The sequence below is a fragment of the Sciurus carolinensis genome, chromosome 12 (genome assembly GCF_902686445.1).
Source record: "Sciurus carolinensis chromosome 12, mSciCar1.2, whole genome shotgun sequence".
NCBI lineage: Eukaryota > Metazoa > Chordata > Mammalia > Rodentia > Sciuridae > Sciurus > Sciurus carolinensis.
This window is the reverse complement of record NC_062224.1, coordinates 81324784-81335214: the sequence shown is the minus strand read 5'-3', so window position 1 is coordinate 81335214 and position 10431 is coordinate 81324784.

Below are 10431 nucleotides of genomic sequence, written 5' to 3'. Positions count from 1 at the left end.
TAGAATAACATCTGGGTGTTAGAATAACATCTGAGGCTAGAACTCCTCACCTGGCAACGGCCTGTGGGCAGTGATGTGTTATTATGGGGGCAGGGGAGGTAAATGGGTATCTCAAAACTGTGGCTCCTTTCTGGATCCTGCCTCACCTTTTATATTTTCTTTCTTTGCATTCAGTGGAATTTATGTGGTCACAGACCCAGGCTAAATCTGCAGTGGATTTACAGGGACTAGTCCTGGATGGGGTTTGGGTTTGCTTGGCCCACGCTGACATACCTGAATTACATGCAGATTAGATACCTCAAGACCCTGGCCTACTCCCTGCCTACTTACCACCTATTTTCTACTCTACCCAAGCCAATTCACTCCCGGACTCCTTCCTGCACTTTTAGAATTTCCAAATGGAGAGTGCTGGAGTTGGAAGGAGCCCTGGGGACTCATTTAGTAGCTAGTGCACTTTCTTCTTCATTCTATGGCTAGGGAGAGAGACCCAAGTCTTGGGAGTAACTCCTTGTGAGCTCATGCAGCCTCCCCCATGGGGATAGCTGTGCCTTCCCCTGCTCCTGGAGCAGAGCCTGCCCCCAGGTCATTCCTCATAATCCCCTATCAAGCCTATCAATTGTGTCCAATCTATGATTTTTTTATTCCTTCCATTACCAGTCCTAGAATTCACTTTATTTGAGAAGTTTTCCTTGACTAATTCAATTCATCTTTGTATCAGGGTTCTCCAGAGAAACAGGATCAATATAATCAACTATCTATCTATCTATCTATCTATCTATCTATCTATCTATCATCTATCTATAATAAGGTATTGGCTTATATGATTACAGAGGTAAAAAGTCCCAGGTTCTACTGTCTGCAAGTTGGAGTCCCAGGAAAGCCCGGTGTAGTTTGAAGGCCTGAGAGCTGATGCCAGAGATTCCAGAGCAGATCTGAAGGCACCTGGGTAGAAGATGAATGGTCCAGTACATTTGTTCTATTCAGGCTCTTAGTGGATTGGATGATGACAATTCACATCAGGAAGGGCAATGTCTGTCATAGTCCACGGATTCAAACATTAATCTTTCCCAGAAACGCCCTCCCATGCACACCCAGAAGTAATGCCTCACCAGACATCTGGGCATCCTCTGATCCAGATGAGTTGACACATAACATTAACCACCACAAACTTCCATCCTTTACTGGGTGGGTGGCTTGTGCTACATTAACTTTCACTTAGTATTAATTTTCTTCACGAGCTCCTTAGTATTATTGCATAGTGTTCTTTGTTATCTCCATCAGCCTGGCAACGTCATCCATCATTGTAGGAGCTCTGTACACAATAGCTGTCACCATTATCTTTGTCTGGAGTCTCACCTTTTATCCAGCCCAGGACTCTGAACACAGGAATGCCTGTAGTCCAGGAGTGGAGAGCATTGCCTGGTGATAGGGGTCACCAGTCTCTTTATCTGAGGGCGAGACTAGGGTAAGACTGGGAGGAAGAGAGGCTTCCCTGACTCCTCTGCTGGGGTCATGCTGTAAGGGTCAGTGCTCACCCCTTGCAGTGTAGAGACTTTGTGGTTGGACAGGATGTGAACATCTTTGAGTTTTGCATGGTCAAGTCACTTTGTCTGGGGTCACATGTGACACATCCATTGCCAAACGTGTTCCTTTCACCAGGGCCCCATAGGATTTTGCCAAGTCAGTCTTCCTTTGTACTTTCTTGCTCAACTTGTACAGAATTCTAGAATTCACAAACAGGAGAGGAATCTGGTGGGGTTAGGGGGGGTCATGTCATACATCCTCCTAAGCAGAACACACAGATAGCAGAGGCACTATAGGGTTTCCACACTGACCCAAGCCAACCATTTCAGGATCTCACTCCTCAGAATTCAGAGATTCTTGCAGATATCTACGTTTTTGCTACTGTAGTTGCATCCTGAGTTCCTTACTATTCTTCCCAGGAGTCAAGAAAACTTTTGGGAATTTGCATATTGGGAAGGGACAAGTGTCTGTGCTTATTTGACTAAAAATAAAAAAAGTACTAGAAAAAATTGTTCTCAAGATTGAAATATCTTGGGTTTGGGGATATAGCTCAGTTGGTAGCGTGCTTGGCTTGTAAGCATAAGGCCCTGGGTTCGATCCCCAGCACTGCAAAAAGAAAAAAAAAAAAAAAAGATTGAAATATCTTGGTTCCCTTAACTATTTTTTGTGTGTATGTAAGATCCAACTGGGCTTCCACCACCTCCTCCAGACGTGTCCCTGTCACTCACAAACATTAGAGGGTCCCTGGCCAAAGTTTGATGGTAGCTGGCCATTTAACCTACATCCCCTCAGGGATCAGGACCTTCTGGGACTCAACCGGAGGCCAGAGAAGCTATTATAGTAGTTAGAGATTTGCTAGAAGGGGCTTCTGGCTCATCCTGCAAGTTGAGATGAAGCAATTTCTGAAGAGGTTTAAGTTAAGAACCTCAGAAATCATGCAGCCCAATCCTCAATTCTAGAGATAGGAGAAGTGGATCCAGAGCTAGCTAGTGGCAGAGCTAGGAATAGAGAGGACCATTGACCTCCTGACTGCCAGTTCTTGCTTTGAGAAGCCAGAAACTTCTGTGTTTGGACACAATGAGTTGGTGTTAAAGGAGAAGCAGAACACACCTGCCATAGGTCATGGGAACAGGTGACTTTCCTTAGACCACTTGGTGCCTATCCATCCTCCTTTTTTTTCAGTGCTGGGGATTGAACCCAGGGCCTTGTGCTTGCGAGGCAAGCACTCTACCAACTGAGCTATCTCCCTAGCCCGTCCATCCTCCTTAATATGGCCCTGCTCTGGGCAGAGTCAAAGTGTTCCATGGGCAGCCCCAGTCTAGAGAATAGTATCAAGGGGCCATGAGGTTAGCTTCACAGGCAGGCACACTCTTGTCTCTCTCTGAAGCTTTGGTCCTGCCCTTAACAATTCCGGACCTTACCTTGGTTGGCTGTAAAATGGGCAGAATGGCCCCACGTTTTTTGTTTACTGCTCTGAAGCAGTCTGTTAGAGAAAGGCTTTGAGCTCCTCAGACAGAAGGCTCAGGCTAGAGAGTTGACATGGCCCTGATGAGGGTGGGGAGACCAGAGGTTGAAATCCAGCAGCTGTTGACTGGTAGTGCTGGCCTTGTGACCCTTGAGTGTCAACATGGCCAGTGCTTACTATGTGAGACATTTTTTCCTGAGTTATTTTCACAGTGACCTTCTAAGGTGGGGTCTAACTTCATCTCAGTTTTACAAAACTGAAAGTTGGGGAGAAAGCTAAAATAATCTGCCCAAGGTCAAGTTATTAAATGGCAGAGCTGGACTTCCGACTCAGGCAACCCTGCTCCAAGCTTGCATTCTTAGCTACAAGGCAAGACAAATGGCACATCTCCCTCCGGCCTTCAGGAAGGAAGGGATTGCTTGACCTGGGACATCTAGAAAGGAAGACGGTCTGTGAGAAGAAGGAAAGGAATCAAGAGAAGAAAGTTGGAGAACTTCTGGGTCACAGGAGTGGCAAGAATGGAGAAGAAACTGTTCATTTCCCTCCCTCTGGCCCACCTGGCCAGGTGCTTCATGCAGTCTGGTTCCCTCTTGTCTGCAGGGGGCTGGCAGAAGACAGTACTATTCTCCCAGACATGCCTTTGTGCGGGAAGATGTAGATTTGTGGAACTAAAGTTCTTGGTAATTTCAATTTGTACAGGATGAGGACAGAGAAAAGGAAAGTGAAGTTTAAGTTCAAGTTCCTACCTACCCTCCCCCAAGTCTATTTCCTGTGATGTTAATAGAGTTAAAGCATTAAGGTTCTTCCTTGCATTGGTCTTTTCCAAAGACCTGGACCCAATGCTTTATGTATAATTTGATATTAGTATGTGTGTATACACACACAGATTTTATTTATATAAATTTTATTTATATAAAAAAATATATTATTTTATTTTTTGGTTCCTTCTTAAGGAGAGCTCTCCTTCCAAAGTACATATCTCAGGGGTCCATGAAACCTGGCTGCCCTTCCACCACCCTGCCTGATTAGCTATAGGATGGCGTTCCACAGGCCCTGAGAAGCACGACTGATCTCTCCACTCCCAGAGCCCACCCACACGGTGTGAACCTTGATTGAGGGTGTGATTCAAGTCAGAGCAGAGCAGTTGGGTGAAGTTTTTGTAAAGAGGTTGCCATGTATGCACTTTTGTAGACCTCAAAGCCACCAGAAGGTGGGAGCTTAGTGTGCTTTTTTGTAATGATGACTCTCTATGATTTCTCTCCACAGAGACGGGCTCACACATACTGGCATGATTTCAAGATGTATGTCCCGTGAGAACATTCACCTATGAATTGCTGAGATCCTTATCATCTGTGCATGGACACACATATACAGTGTATGTGTTCAGAAGTTTTGGGTCTCTGTTCTGTGGGGTGAGTCACTTCGGTGACAGTCATACTCTAGGACCAGGGATACTCAGTTTATCCCAGGGGTCTATAAGACTGGGTTTCCAGACACCTACCAAAGACCAGTGCTGGTTTTGCCTGCTTATGAAGCCCCTTCCTCTCAGACTCTGGCCAGATTTAGGGGAATGGAGGAAGAGGTAGCTTTGAGATGCTGAGGGTGTGTGAGGGAAGGGAGGGCAGAGGGAAAGGCCAGCAGCTGAGAACCTTACATCCTTTCCTCCATCATGAGCATGGCGCATTTCTTCCCCAAGGCACAGTTCAGCTAACTGAAGTAAAAAGGGAGAAATTATTGGAAGGAGGCTGGGGTATCTCAGGATGTCCTTGGGTGGAAGTTGTTGCAGGTCACAGAGAGGTTGGAATCAGAATGGAATTTATGAGAAAGACAGCCCTGGCCTTTCACTTTCCTAGGCCTTGTGACCACTCCCTTCTGCTTCTGTCGGTGCCCACGGAGACTGCTCTCTCCTCAGACCCGCTTTCTGTGCATCTCTGGGCAGTTTGCAGAAGAGCACAGCTATACAGCTCTGGAGGCTGCTCATCTTGACTTCAAGGGGCCAACAAAGACAGATTAAGTCAGCGCTCTTGAGTCCAAAGCCCATGTTCCTGGGAGACGGAGACTAAAATTTCAACTTGGGTCGAGTGTCCTCCCTCCAATCAGCATGGATGGGAAAACATCCTAAATGGTGTCCCAAGTCAGATGCCTTGTCTGTCATGAAGACACCCTGACCCATCCTATGGGAGAAGTTCATCTCCCCTGAATTCCCATAGCACTTTGTCCTTTTTCTTGATACTGCTTTCTACCTGTGTTCCCATTTTTTTTTAAATAAATGTTTTACCCCATGTCCCACCTATCTATAAGCTAGTTTATTTATCCTCGTATGTCTCACAGTTTGTATGAAAAGAATTGGATAGATAATTCAATAAATATCTGAAATTATTATACTCTCCAAATAAACTAATTTTCAGGAAACTTAAGCAACCTGGTCAAGTCCTTTGTTTCACTGAATTATCTTGAGTTGATTGAATCCATTAGTTCAAACAATTTTGTTTAAAATATATTAAAAAATTGAATTGGCACATAGCAATTGAACATATTTATGGGGTACAGTGTGTTATTTCAATACATGTATTCAATGCATAGTGATCTTATTAGGGTAATTGACATTTATCACTTCAAGCATCTATCATTTCTTTGTGTTCTTTGTGCCTTCAAAATCCTTTCTACTAACTATATGAGATGTCCAATAAGTTGTCGTCAGTCATAGTTAGCCTGCTGTGCTATAGAACCTTAGAAGTTGTTCTTCCCATCCAACAGTACCCTTCTCTGCATTAATCATCATCTCTCCTTCCCTTCCTCCTCCACATACTTTTCAGGCTCTGACAACCACTATTCTGTTCTCTACTTCTGTAATCAACTGAGTTTTACTGAGTGCCTTCTATGTACGGGGTACTGTCCTGATTGCTGAGGATTCAACACTAAATAAGACAAAGGAAGTCCTTGCCCCACTGAGCTTCCAACTTAGTGATGGAGACCATCAGAGAACAGGGGCTATTATGAACTGGACTGTATGCTAGTGCTGAGGTTAGAGCTGTGTCTATCTCCAGCACAACCTGAAGGAGCCCAGTGTACTGGGGGCCACAGGCAAATGGTTAGACACTTTGCTGTTCAACAGGGCAGCGTGATGACATGGGGGAGAAGTGCTGTCAGAGTGATTTACCAGCTGGGAAAGCGGTGGCCAAGGGAGGTTTTGCAGAGAGCAGTGACATGTGACTGAATTTGAGAGATGAATAGGAGTTTTCCAAAGACAGCTTTTGTTGGGTATGTGAATGTGCATATGTTTGCGGGGGTTGGGGATACGGAAAAAGAGACAGGAGTGACAATGATCGGACCCTTCTAAACAGAGTAATTTATCTGGAAGGAGATTTCCAGCATTGAGAAAGGGCTGATGTGTCTGGAACACAGGAATATGGGGGAGAAATGATGGGAACTTTGGCAACAGACCTTCTTGACCTTGTGTACTAAACCCGAGAGGTGAAGTGTGAATATCCACAGCTAGCTGCCCTGGGGTTGGCCAGGCACTCGCGTCAGGCTGAGGCTGGAGACCAGCAACAGCCTCTGGCCAGGTACGTATTGTAGAAAGTCTTATGAAGAGGTATTGCTTCAATCCTGCCATTGTTGACCTTTGGCTCTTGGAGAGAGATAACTGGATGGTCAGACACTGGTGATATTCTTTCTACCAGACTGTGACCTTCCTCAGAAAGCACCAGATGGTCCAACTTTTACTCCCTCATTAGGGGAGTGGAATTTTCTAAATTTTGCAATTGAATTTAAGAAATCAAAAGAAAAATTGTCCATTTGTAGTTAAAAAAAATAAGGTTAGCAGAAGTGGGTCTTCACACCCCCTTGACCAATGATATGATGAGGGCTAGAGAGATAAGGGATTTCTAGAGACTGTTCCTGCAGGGGAATATTCCTCACTGGCCTGTGGTTCTGCTCTTCACTATCTCCATGTGCCTAGGCAGAACGGAAGGGAGCTTGCTTCCTGAGATCTTTCCTTAGCAAGTTCAGGCCATTCACACCCTGATCCCCTCCTACTGTCCAGCTCTGCCTCCATCCCCTCCCCGCTCCCTGTTAGCCTCCAGCCCTGCTAGCCCTTCTCCAGTTCACTCTTACACAACTCCTCTCTTCTCTGCCTGTCAAATATCACTCATCCTTCCAGGTCAAACTCAAAGGTTTTTGTCACTGTGAAAGCTACCACAGCCTCTGAGTCACACCTAAGAGCTCCCTTGACCATGTTTGCCCAGCACTGTCTACTGACTTCTGTCTGTCCTCTCACCTCACAGTATTAGTTTCATGTTTTGTGTTAAGGGGACTAAATTTGTGGAGCTTAGGAACTAGACCTTAATCATCTCTATATTTCTAGGTGCTAGCAACAGTGACTGACACATAACAGATTCTCAAAAATACTCTATTGTTTAGTGAAGTGTGGTTTATCTGGGCCTTTTGTCTATTGGAGCTGAGGTAGGATGAACACAGCTTTGGGAAGAATTCCAACAGGCAGAAAAGGGTGGGGGCATTTCAATTCTCCTAGTCAATTCTTCAAGCTTGGACAAGTGAGCATGTTTCTCACACAACGACAGGAATAAATATATAATCTTAGGATGAACAGACATTATCATACACAAACACACCAAGAACTTTCATGGAACCATGATCTCACTCAATGGACAAAATAAGGTATCAGAAATTGACCAAGTGATAAAATGTGAAATCTCTCAGAATTCAAGAGTTGTTTAAAGGAAATTCCATGAGAGAAATAACTCAGTAATTTACCACATGAACCTAACAAAGAGATTAAAATAATTTTTAAAAATCAAACAGAAACCCTGATGCTGAGAAGTACATTTAAGTGAAATGAAAAACATTTTAGAAGACATCAATGACAAAATCATCAACAGAAGAAAGTCAGTAAGCTCAAATGCAGGGTATTTGAAAATACAGTCAGAAAAAGAAAAGAAAAGAAGAGGTATGAAGAAAACTTTGAAGAACTATTTGAAGGACAGCACTGAAAAAGTAAATATGTGGGTGGTTGGAGTTCAAAGAGGAACTTAAGAATGTCCAAAATGTATAAAGTTTATTCAAAGAGATAACAGCAGAAAACACCCAAAATGTAGAGAAGATGGCCCACAGGGAAAGGCATGGGCAAATATGGGAGCCTGCAGGGAAGGAGGGAGAGGGAAGAGTGTAGTGTTCCAAGCTCTGAGCATGGTGCTGGCTCCCGAGATGCATTGTTACACCGGTTCTTTGAAAAAACTTGGCAAGATTTGGGTACAGTGATGCACAGCTATAATCCCAGCAGCTCCAGAGTGTGAGGCGGGAGGATCATGAGTTCAAAGCCAACGTCAGGAATTTAATGAGACCCTGTCTCTAAATAAAATATAAAAAAGGGTCAGGGATGTGGCTCAGTGGTTAAGCACCCCTGGATCAATCTCTGGTACCAAAAACAAAACAAAACAAAACAAAAAACCAGCTTGGTGAGGAGGCTGTCATCTACACAGAGGGAAACTGAGTCTCAGGAAGGTCATACAGTTGATGAGTTGGTGATGGAATTGGGGTTAGACTAATTCCGTTAGACTCTAAGGCTTGTGGCTTATCAAGACCTGAGAGAACAGTAACGGATTCAGGTTGCCTGGAGTAAGCGAAGAGGAGTGAGATAAAGGAAGTGTGGAGAGGTGTACATTTCAGTTATATTATTAATAATACCAAGGGTGGGTTTTGGTTTCTTCTTTTTTACTGCCTTGCATGTTCTAAAACTTGTGCTAGGCACATTTAATATGTCATTTCATCAAAAGTAATAGCAACCTTATGAGATGATCACCTGATTTTACAGATAAGGAAACGAAATTTCAATAATTTGTTCAAGGTCACATAGCCTATGAGAAATGGACCCGACTTAGGTCTTTTGATACTGCAACCCAGGTTCACTGCCAAAGAACTTAAAGTGTGAGTTGCAACTTATTAATTCAATTCTCAATGATAGATAGGTGTACAATTTTTTTTCTTATTTTGCCGTGGGCATGTTCCAAGTCTGGGCTTCTCTTCCAACATTTTATCCTCCTCCCTTCCCTTTGTCCTTCTGATTATGTCATATCCAAATGACCAGAAGGGAACCCCAAGCAAGGTTCCCTGCTGGCCTCACCAAAGACTAATCTTCAGTCAGAGAACATTTCTTAAGGAAGACAGTGGGCAAAGATGGTGAGACGAATGTCAGGGAAAGATGGCACTTGGCCATGATGTTAAGAAGAGAAGTGCCAACGGCCCCTGGAGGGCAGAGGGAAGACATTTCCTTTTCCAGCTGCTTTTCCTTCTTAGAATTTCAGTCTCCCATGGGTGAAGTTCGAACACCACCCTTGCTCAGAGTTACCCAGGCCTGCTTGATCAAAAGTGGTTTTCCTGACCCCCCCCCCAATATTCAGAACGTGTTTCTGTGGGGTTCAAGAGTCTTCCTTTTTAGATCAGAATCCCAGAGAACCCACCCATGGAGCACATTGTCTTCTGCAATGCAGTCCTACACATGGGCTTTCACTGTCACTGCCGAGAGATCTGGGGTACCAGGAACCTGGGGCCAATCAGAGGCATTGACCTGGAGGCCGTGTGTAGGAGTCCCCATCTTTCGGAATTAGCGATGTGGTTAGAGTAGCAACGTGACTCTCTGTGGACGGAAGGAGGTGGGTCGGATGTGAGAGTCTCCCTCCATGCACATGTGTGCGTCATCTGACTCATAGATGTGTCTTTACTCTCAAAAACAAGTCATTTTGTTCCTGTCAGCATCTTGGCTGGCCTACAACAAAGGGGCAGGATGGATCTAGGCTGAGGTGGATGGGCCCAGACAAAGACCTCAGGTGATCCTTTCAGGCATGGCTGGGTTTGAGGAGAGCAGGAAAGCATTATGATTCCTTTGGGGATTATTGAGTACAAAACAAACAAACAGACAGATCCACAAACCCTGCCAGAGGACATAGAATGATCTACTTGCTTGAGTTTTTTAACACCCAGGGTTGGGAGTGATCTAGTCCAGAGATCTTTCAGAAAGTGAATTTCAACTGGAATGTACTTCAAAATAATCTGAAGCTTTAAAAAAATAGATGTCTAGGCCTCACCACAGATCTGCTAAACTCAACCTTCAGCGGGGTCTAGAAATCTGTATAAAGCTCCTTGGGAATTCTGGAACAATCTTTCTGGCATCATTTCAGGGACCAGGTCTTAAAACTGTTCCACTAAGGACTTAAAATCATTTCAGCTCAAACACTATAAAATTGTCACCCTTTCTCTCATTGCCCCATGTCTGTCCTTTCCCTTCCTTCCTTCCATAGTGGCAAGGGACTCAGAAAAGCTTCTCCCCTCATTTCTCTTTGTAGGTCAACACAGGGACCCACCTAACTGTAATGTCCAGGAGGGTTTCAAGTGTATGCAAATATGCACCTGTCACTAAGACTGGT